General features: G+C 30.8%; 2 long non-coding RNA genes across 2 annotated transcripts; both read right to left on the reverse strand.

Moving 5' to 3' along the window:
* Window positions 1–575: 575 nt before the first annotated feature.
* On the reverse strand, window positions 576–2,882 carry LOC136276661 (uncharacterized). The gene is made up of 4 exons (XR_010715217.1): window positions 2,750–2,882; window positions 1,380–1,406; window positions 1,064–1,182; window positions 576–651 (listed from the first exon to the last, which is right to left on the reverse strand). It is a non-coding gene; the product is annotated as an uncharacterized lncRNA (long non-coding RNA).
* Window positions 2,883–5,944: 3,062 nt separating this feature from the next.
* Window positions 5,945–8,258, reverse strand: LOC136276522 (uncharacterized). The gene is made up of 4 exons (XR_010715007.1): window positions 8,129–8,258; window positions 6,741–6,767; window positions 6,425–6,543; window positions 5,945–6,020 (listed from the first exon to the last, which is right to left on the reverse strand). It is a non-coding gene; the product is annotated as an uncharacterized lncRNA (long non-coding RNA).
* Window positions 8,259–11,457: the final 3,199 nt, after the last annotated feature.

Below are 11,457 nucleotides of genomic sequence, written 5' to 3' on the forward strand. Positions count from 1 at the left end.
TATTTTTAAATAACTAGCTACATATTAAACAACAATACGTGCAATTGTTTGCTACCGCGCGTTGATTCGATACTATCATTCGTACCTCGTGAATTCTGATTTTAATTTGGTAGACTGCATTACCCCTTTTGATATATACCCCAAAAGGTATATCAGATATCTGGGAAGAAGTGCTAGTATCGGCAGGTGTTTTTATTAAAGCTCTTTGTTCTAAATCATGTATACATCATATCATTCATTATCAAGTAGTTTAGGGAATTGTTTATTATTGCTTTTAAATGTTTTTTAATTTCAAAATATGGTTAATTTCTTTGAATTGTCTTAACATACTCATTTTCCATTTCATATTTTAGCAATCATTTTGACTATAAGAATCATGAATTGTATTTTATTTGAAACAGAAATGAATATTGCTTAAATTTGATATGTTATGTATAAATCAATTGCTAAAAATATGAAATGGGAAATGATTATATTAAAACAAATCGGCAGTGTTGTTATTGTATACAATAATTCAGTGATCAAATATGTTAGTTGAGCAAATTGCAAAATGAAACAGATTCATAAAAAATAAATGAAATTGATATTTTTATTCAAGTTTTATTCAACTGTGCTTCACAAAGAATATTTTCTCGCATTCTCCTTGAGCACCTGTAAAGCAAAAAAAAAAAAATAATGATTTGACAATTTTATCAAATTTATACATTGTGCAGACGTTGTTCAAGAAGGCAGTTGATTTGCTACTTTTGAATACTGTTTCTACGGCAAATGTTCAACATGATTTTAAAAGTGTTTAGAATTAAGAATGAAAACCTACATTATAAAAGGACTGGAAACATAAAATGTATTTAAATGACAATTTCTTTTGTTTTTACTTTAAATGACACAGTAAGTTCTTATTTGTGAAAACCTTAGAAATACTTTTACGTGCCTCCCATAATCATCTTCTTTTGACCAAATTATCTATAATTTTTCTGTATTATGCAGCCTTTAGATAAACGATTTTACACACACAGAGATGCAGCAAAATATCAAATTATGGACATAAATTAGTTCAACGTACTTATCTACAATGACAAACATTCCTGCTGTCACACCAAGCACCCCTGTAACCAAGAGCCAGGCAATGAGCTAAACAGAACCGAACTCCACCCATCTCACACGTAAATCTTTTCTGAATACCTGAAGTTGTAAAATTGTTTGACATTTAATATAAATAATGGTGATCAACAGAATAATCTGAAAATACAATATCCATTAAAAAAAATATGTATTTATAGTATGGTTATGTGATATTCAAAAATGGAAATGTATTCATATTATTGGAATATGATATTCAGTTATCAATTCTTTTATCAAGAACAAAAAACAAAACTTACTTGCATCTATTTCTGGAAACAATGTTCCTGAAAAAGTTAATGATAATAATCACAATAATGATACTACGAAACTATATCTATGTCAATAATAAAAAATGATCTTAAAAAAAGTTGAAAGATTTTAAATTATACAATTTTAAACTTATACCTTGTGTAACAATACACAATTGTTTACTTGTTGACTGAAGACGTTGACATACATATTAATTGCTAAGCATTACGAAACAATTCTGTATAGTTTTAATTTTTGTTTTATTCATTTGATATGTAGTATTGCATCAATTTCATTTTATTTTACACAATGAGAAATGTTGGACATTTAAAATACACATACGTTGATATCTTGTTATGATTAAATTCTTACTGTTACGCGCTTTCTGATTGACTATAAAAATTGATGTTATATCGTACTAAAAATATTGCCTACGTCACAGTGAGGCTAAATTCAAAAACACATTAATCCGCCTGACGTTACGTTTAAAGGACTATATATGATTTGAGTCTAAAATGCCACCCTAAATTGAACATCATCATATTACTGATATTTTTTGTTTTTTTGTGCACAAATATGCGTGTGAAGATTTGTCATAATTTTCATTTTGATTCAAGTGCCAACACTTTAGAGATACATCATAAAATTTACCTTTTACCGCCAATTGTACATATGTTGCCTAAAATGGCTTGTTTTCAAGCAGTTTTTTCTTTCAAAAAACACTGAGCGCATGCTTGAACAAACAAAAAATTTCATCAGAGATGTATCTATCCAAGATTAATAAGTAACAAAAATATTTTTCTTGTTCAAGGTGTCGCTCTATGTTTCCCATATAAACAAAGATCAGAAAAATGTCAATTTGTGACTGATTTTGATTTAGTTATAAAAATAGCGTCACTTCTGACGTCATTCACTACCAGTAAGTGCAAATAAATCAGATAAATAAGTGAAAACATATTTTATATAAACTTTTAAACAGAAAAAAAAATACAAAAAAGATGAAATAAAGACCAACAGTTTAATGTATCTTTAACATTTTTAAAACATGGCAGTTATGGGTGCAAATTTTGAATCATATCATATTGAACCATTTAATGTCATTTGAAAGGTGAAAGGACCGTTTAAATATATAACTTATAGCAAAAAAATTAAATCATAAAGAATGAATTCAATAGCTACCCATTTTATATGAATATAAAATGGGTTGGGAAGTTTACTATTTATAAACCGCAAAGTGGTTTAGAAAAAAAGAGCGTAAACTGTTCTATTGATTTCATTCCTTAATTAAAAACAAAATTATTGAAACCAGATTGTATTTAAAATAAGGAGATGATAATGTAAGTATGCCTTTGTCTTAAAAATATATAAAGAAGTATACCTGCTAAAGCAATGCTCAAGATGAGAAAGAGACCGATAAATTTCCCCATTCTGAAGTGCTGATACGTCCAAATAGAAATGCAACAAAGTTGATAGACAATTACCACCGTCCTGACTGGTATATAAATAACCTTGACCCAATCAGTATATATAAGTTACAAAATTGAGGGATAAACACGTACTTCTATGCGTGTCGAACTATCATTTTCTACTCATGTTTCATATTAAGTAGATAATTAAGTCAAATGTCAACAGGTTGTGAAAAGGATTGTATATCAAATTGTTTAATAAATATTAATGAAAATTTCAATTCCCATTTCTTTTGTCTGCTTTTTCAAAATGATAACGAGTGATGGAATTGGGTTTTTATTATTACTAATATTTAAAGATATCAACATGACATAAATTGAAACACTATTAATCTAATTTTCAGGCATTTAAGCTGAAAAATCCGGGCTTCATGGGATTTGATTACGTGAGCAACCCGTATTTATATCCCGCTATACACCCAAAAAATTATACCTTATGTTTTTAAAAAACTCAATCACCATTAAAACCTAGAAAAGTTTATAAATGTCGTTACAATTACACGTTTTAGATGTTAGCTCCACATGTAAGAAATTTCAACATTTAATGTATTAAGTTTTTATTTATTTTTCAACAATAAATCATATATCGGGATGGGAAAATAGACCCTCAATGTTTTTTTAACCTTTATTGTCTTAGTGTAGGTATTAAATCTATGAATTAATTAATTTTAAGATGGCATGGAACATCTGTCAATAAGATGTAGATTAACGTACAAAATTAGTAGGAAAATCATTGACATTCATCACATGCTTAGTGTACCTTTATACTTGATATAATTCGTGTCCGCGTTATAATATGATATATGATTTAGAATACGGGCACTCCGTTTTGGAAAATTATTCCCATTAAAACTAAAATTGCATTAGATTGTTCCATTGTATTTATTCACCATCATAGTGATGTATTAACCAAAAATGTCCGATCCAAAGTATCTGCCCGCGATGCATGATGAACTCCTCCTACACTTTTCGCCAATTAGTCAACCCACGTTCTTGGTTACCCCGTTCTGGAAAGTTCTATTCCATTCTATCACCAGGGGTCGCGTTTCGCAAGCGTTCTGTACATCAAAATTGAAATGCACATTCAAGAAACGAATTGACTTATTTTAATTATTCAACGCTTGTCACCATTTAACGTCTGTGTGCAGTATAAGTTAGTTCCTAGTAAATATATTCACTCTTTACGTAATCATTCAATCTTTTTTCAATGCAAGCATTAATTTTGATGCAAACTCCGGATGACTTTAAACCGCCAAAGCGTGTCTACCACTTTACTCTCATTTTTGCTATTTCGGGCTAGTTTATCGAAAATGAAGGTAGGTTTTTGATTAATTCCATCATACTTACTTATCATGTATAATTTAATATAGCTTACGGACATCATCTCACATTTGTTGAAATATCAAATATATTAGCCATTACACTGGTGCAGTCATTTCGAAGTTTATTGTCAAAAGGTCCTTATTTATAAATATAGGTTGTTACACAAAGAATTATTAAGTAGTCGGTAACTGAAGTCAGATATTTGTTTATCTTCGACATCTAAGCTTTTACAGACATATATTTTCCCCATTGTTGAGTATCATGAATTTCAAACTCTTTTTACATTCTTGTCTGTAAGCAAGGTTTTGTAAACTTCATCTTCATAAAATTTCTGCAAAAAAAAAAAATTACATTTTCTTCCATACAAGTTATCAGAACCAGTTTGAAAATAAAAATTCTAAACCAATTTTCTTATCCACAAATTTTGACATGGAGATAATAGTCTTATATTCACATAACCAATTAGATTTATATTTTATAAAATAAGTAAAACTTTCTTAAGATCGAATTCTGCCATTATCATCCAGTGTATCTTTAACAAATAGGCTGCCACTCTTAACCCAGTTTTCGAAAAATTATACATTTCCTTTGTATCGCATATTACAACTGTTCCACATGGACTGTCGAAGTATATTGACATTTGAGATTACATCAAATCGGGATATTTTTTACATTCATTAAGAGCACAAAGTACTTCTTTATAAAACAGTGAACATTTTTTATTATCTACGGTACTCGAAAATTGTAAATATACATTACATTGTACATCTATATAATATTTGTTACAAAAACTGTTCAGTATACTATACAGAACTTCTTTTGATTTCCATATTCTGGGTAACCAGGCCGCTTTTAAAGCCTTGAGTTTACTTTCTACTTCAATGATACCTCGACCACCATTTCTAACACTACCGATAAGAGTATTGCCTTTTATTCTTTTTGATTTATTCCATATAAAGTTAAAGATGAGACGTTGAACTTTCTTACTATTTTCCTTTTCTGGGAGGCCTAAAATAGATGCTACGTATATAAGGTTGGATAAATATTCATTAGAAGAGAACTTGGTAGATGATACACATTCCTTTTAAAGATTTAATCGACTGCTGTAAGGTAAGTGAAATAATATTATTTTTTTCCCTTTGATACGCTATATTGTTCAAATATCATTCCATTTGATACTTTTTATCTCCTATGCGTTATATCTTTTTATATATATGTTTAAATAACTAGCTACATATTAAACAACAATACGTGCAATTGTTTGCTACTGCGCGTTGATTCGATACATTCGTACCTCGTGAATTCTGATTTTAATTTTGTAGACTACATCACCCCTTTTGATATGTACCCCAAAAGGTATATCAGATATCTGGAAAGAAATGCTAGTATCGGCAGGTGTTTTTATTAAAGCTCTTTGTTCTAAATCATGTATACATCATATCATTCATTATCAAGTAGTTTAAAGAATTGTTTATTATTGCTTTTAAATGTTTTTTAATTTCAAAATATGGTTAATTTCTTTGAATTGTCTTAACATACTCATTTTCCATTTCATATTTTAGCAATCATTTTGACTATAAGAATCATGAATTGTATTTTATTTGAAACAGAAATGAATATTGCTTAAATTTGATATGTTATGTATAAATCAATTGCTAAAGATATGAAATGGAAAATGATTATATTAAAACAAATCGGCAGTGTTGTTATTGTATACAACAATTCAGTGATCAAATATGTTAGTTGAGCAAATTGCAAAATGAAACAGATTCATAAAAAAAAAATGAAATTGATATTTTTATTCACGTTTTATTCAACTGTGCTTCACAAAGAATAACTTCTCGCATTCTCCTTGAGCACCTGCAAAGCAAAAAGAATGATTTGACAATTTTATCAAATTTATACATTGTGCAGACGTTGTTCAAGAAGACAGTTGATTTGCTGTCTTAGAATACTGTTTCTACGGCAAATTTTCAACATGATTTGAAAAGTGTTTAGTATTAAGAATGAAAACTTCTATTACAAAAATGACGAAAACATAAAATGTATTTAATTGACAATTTCTTTTGTTTTTTCTTTTAATGATAAAGTAACTTCTTTTTTGTTAAAACCTTAAAAATACTTTTACGTGCTCCCCATAATCACCTTCTTTTGGCCAAATTATCTATAGTCTTTCAGTATTATGCAGCCTTTTAATAATCGATTTTACACACACAGAGATGCAGCAAAATATCAAATTATGGACATAAATTAGTTCAACGTACTTATCTACAATGACAAACATTCCTGCTGTCACACCAAGCACCCCTGTAACCAAGAGCCAGGCAATGAGCTAAACAGAACCGAACTCCACCCATTTCACACGTAAATCTTTTCTGAATACCTGAAGTTGTAAAATTGTTTGACATTCAATGTAAATAACGGTGATCAACTAAATAATCTGAAAATACAATATCCATTAAAAAAATATGTATTTATAGTATGGTTATGTGATATTCAAAAATGGAAATGTATTCATATTATTGGAATATGATATTCAGTTATCAATTTTATTATCAAGAAAAAAAACAACAAACTTACTTGCATCTATTTCTGGAAACAATGTTCCTGAAAAAGTTAATGATAATAATCACAATAATGATACTACGAAATTATATCTACGTCAATAAAAAATGATCTCAAAAAAGTTGAAAGATTTTAAATTATACAATTTTAAACTTATACCTTGTGTAACAATACACAATTGTTTACTTGTTGACTGAAGACGTTGACATATATATTAATTGCTAAGCGTTTCGAAACAATTGCATATAGTTTTAATTTTTGTTTTATTCATTTGATATGTAGTATTGCATCAATTTCATTTTATTTTACACAATGAGAAATGTTGGACATTTAAAAAACACATACGTTGATATCCTGTTATGATTAAATTCTTACTGTAACGCGCTTTCTGATTGGCGATAAAAATTGATGTTATATCGTACTAAGAATATTGCCTACGTCACAGTGAGACTAAATTCAAAAACACAATAATCCGCCTGACGTTACGTTTAAAGGACTATATATGATTTGAGTCTAAAATGCCCCCCCCCCCCTAAATTGAACATCCTCATATTACTGATATTTTTTGTTTTTTGTGCACAAATATGCGTGTGAAGATTTGTCATAATTTTCATTTTGATTCAAATACCCACACAATGTAGAGATACGACATCATAAAATTTACCTTTTACCGCCAATTGTGCATATTTTGCCTAAAATGGCTTGTTTTCAAGCAGTTTTTTTCTTTCAAAAAAACACTGAGCGCATGCTTGAACAAACAAAAAATTTCATCAGAGATGTATCTATCCAAGATTAATAAGTAACAAAAATATTTTTCTTGTTCAAAGTGTCGCTCTATGTTTCCCATTCAAACAAAGATCAGAAAAATGTCATTTTTTGACTGATTTTGATTTAGTTATAAAAATAGCGTCACTTCTGACGTCATTCACTACCAGTAAGTGCAAATAAATCAAATAAATAAGTGAAAACATATTTTATATAAACTTTTAAAAAAAGAAAAGAAAAAAAAAGAAATACAAAAAAGATAAAATAAAAAACAACAGTTTAATGTATCTTTAACATTTAAAAAAATGCCAGTTATGGGTGCAAATTTTGACTCATATCATATTGTATCATTTAATGTCATTTGAAAGGTGAAAGGACCGTTTAAATATATAACTAATAGCCAATAATTAAATCATAAGGAATGAATTCATTAGCTACCCATTCTATATGAATATAAAATGGGTTGGGAAGTTTTCTCTTTATAAACCGCAAAGGGGTTTAGAAAAAAAAAACCGTTAACTGTTCTATTGATTTCATTCCTTAATTAAAAACAAAATTATTGAAACCAGATTGAAATTAAAATAAGAAGATGATAATGTAAGTATGCCTTTGTCTTAAAAATATATAAAGAAGTATACCTGCTAAAGCAATGCTCAAGATGAGAAAGAGACCGATAAATTTCCCCATTTTGCAGTGCTGATACGTCCAAATAGAAATGCAACAAAAGTTGATAGACAATTACCACCGTCCTGACTGGTATATAAATAACCTTGACCCAATCAGTATATATAAGTTACAAAATTGAGGGATAAACACGTACTTCTATGCGTGTCGAACTATCATTTTCTACTCATGTTTCATATTAAGTAGATAATTAAGTCAAATGTCAACAGGTTGTGAAAAGGATTGTATATCAAATTGTTGATTAAATATTAATGAAAATTTCAATTCACATTTTTTTGTCTGCTTTTTCAAAATGATTACGAGTGCTGGAATTGGTTTTTATATTATTATTATTTAAAGATATCAACATGACATAAATTGAAACACTATTAATCTAATTTTCAGGCATTTAAGCTGAAAAATCCGGGCTTCATGGGATTTGATTACGTGAGCAACCCGTATTTATATCCCGCTATACACCCAAAAATAATACCTTATGTCTTTAAAAAACTCAATCATCATTAAAACCTAGAAAAGTTTATAAATGTCGTTACAATTACACGTTTTAAATGTTAGCTCAACATATAAGAAATTTCAACATTTATTGTATTAAGTTTTTATTTTTTTTTCAACAATAAATCATATATCGGGATGGGAAAATAGACCCTCAATGTTTTTTAACCTTTATTGTCTTAGTGTACGTATTAAATCTATGAATTAAATAATTTTAAGATGGCATGGAACATCTGTCAATAAGATGTAGATTAACGTACAAAATTAGTAGGAAAATCATTGACATTCATCACATGCTTAGTGTACCTTTATACTTGATATAATTCGTGTCCGCGTTATAATATGATATATGATATAGAATACGGGCACTCCGTTTTGGAAAATTATTCCCATTAAAACTAAAATTGCATTAGATTGTTCCATTGTATTTATTCACCATCATAGTGATGTATTAACCAAAAATGTCCGATCCAAAGTATCTGCCCGCGATGCATGATGAACTCCTCCTACACTTTTCGCCAATTAGTCAACCCACGTTCTTGGTTACCCCGTTCTGGAAAGTTCTATTCCATTCTATCACCAGGGGTCGCGTTTCGCAAGCGTTCTGTACATCAAAATTGAAATGCACATTCAAGAAACGAATTGACTTATTTTAATTATTCAACGCTTGTCACCATTTAACGTCTGTGTGCAGTATAAGATAGTTCCTAGTAAATATATTTACTCTTTACGTAATCATTCAATCTTTTTTCATTGCAAGCATTAATTTTGATGCAAACTCCGGATGACTTTAAACCGCCAAAGCATGTCTACCACTTTACTCTCATTTTTGCTATTTCGGGCTAGTTTATCGAAAATGAAAGTAGGTTTTTGATCAATTCCATCATAATTACTTATCATGTATAATTTAATATAGCTTACGGAAATCATCTCACATTTGTTGAAATATCAAATATATTAGCCATTACACTGGTGCAGCCATTTCGAAGTTTATTGTCAAAAGGTCCTTATTTATAAATATATTTTTTTTTTTTTATTTTTTTTTTTTGAAAGGGGGTATATTTAAACTTGACAATTTTAGATACTAGTTATGAATCATTTGTGCTATTATTTTAATTACAGAATGGATTTTAACGACTTTGCCCTAGATCTTTTAGTTGATGATCAGGAGATGGACTTCCTCGATGACACTCCTGTCTTCCGACCACCAGTCACATCTACGGATTTTCAAAAGAACATAGAGTTCTTCTTCTCCCCGGACATGTCCTGTCCGATAGACGGCTGTCCCCCATCTCTCGTCTTTCCCACCAAGGCGAAGTACCAACGACATAAGACGGAAAAACACCTCCCTGAAGTTGTTTCCTACTCCTGTCCTGTATTCCACTGTAAAGTGTCTTGCCGTAGGAGGTACGACATGAAGGTCCATCTTCTCCGTGTCCACAACACTGCCAAAGGACTAGTGGAAAGCATTCTTTCCAAAAGCCAGAGAAATTCTAGGCCCAATGGATCCTTCATTAACCCTGGCATGTTTACCTTCTACGGTAGGAGCAGCTCTACTGCGGACAAGGATGTTCCTCCAATGCCGTTGGTACCGGAATCTTTGACGGTTTCTTCATCTGCTCCTGATGCCCCTGTGGAGATCCCTTGCCCGGATCCGTTGGAATTGGAACCACCAGCGAAGAGAGGACGAGTCCTCACAGTTCAGGAATATCTTTCCAGGGATCGTTCAGTCTGTTCCGTTCTTCCACTTGATGTGTCCACGCAGACCAGATGTCAGGATCTTCCCCCGTTTGCCTTCCCCGAGGTCCCCGAGAGCCAGGAAGACATCTTGGCGTACATTCAGTGGTTAGAGGGATTGTCATTCTCGGTGCAACAGAAGAAGAAGGTGGCGGAGGAGAAGCTTCGCACTATGATGTCCAACACTCCGGATCTGCTGGCGGAGAGGGAAAAGCGGCGGAAATTGGAAGTAGAAAACCTGCGTTTGCGCAAGGAACTTGCAGATCTGAAAGCGGCTCATCTTCTTTTTACTGAACTGTGAGGTATTATCCATTCATGTTTCCTTCTTCAATAATCCCTGTGATTTGTGACTGTGTCCTATTAACTGTATGCGGACTTGTGCCTAATTATTTATATTTCTTGAATCTGTAATGATATTGTTTCTCTTGTAAAATTCCTTTTTTTATTGTAACGATACATAATTTGTATCTACTACATGTATTGTATTAAATGCAATTGTATATATGCATGTGATTATGTATGTTATATGAATAGCTCTATATAGCATAGATCTATATAACGGTATTTGTTTGTCAAAGATCTCAGGTGTTGTATTATATTTATGAACTGTTTCTTGAGATGTATATGTATATCCATGGCAATGTGAGCTTATCTGTTATTTATTTATTTTTATTACACTTTGTATATTGGACTAATGTATGTATCGCATACATTAAGTCTTAAGAAGGGGGGAGTGTAATGGTGGATGATGTATTGTTATATCTAATATGATCATTATGTCTTGTGTTGTTTTATTGTTGTAAATATATTCATTATTATATAGCATGTATTTTTATATTATTACATGTTGTAAAGTTCGGGTTCGTTGCCGACGTCGCGCGTGCGTCAGGCCGTTCTTAACAACGTCTGTTGACGGCCTGACCACCGGTACTTCTGCAACGACAGTACTGAACGGACAGTTGAAAAGCACGGTTGCTTTTATTTTGACCTCTTCATGTAGGTATTCAATATCCACCAACTCCCTCTGTTTAATTTATATTATAACAAACAACTT

The sequence above is a fragment of the Magallana gigas genome, chromosome 6 (assembly GCF_963853765.1).
Source record: "Magallana gigas chromosome 6, xbMagGiga1.1, whole genome shotgun sequence".
NCBI lineage: Eukaryota > Metazoa > Mollusca > Bivalvia > Ostreida > Ostreidae > Magallana > Magallana gigas.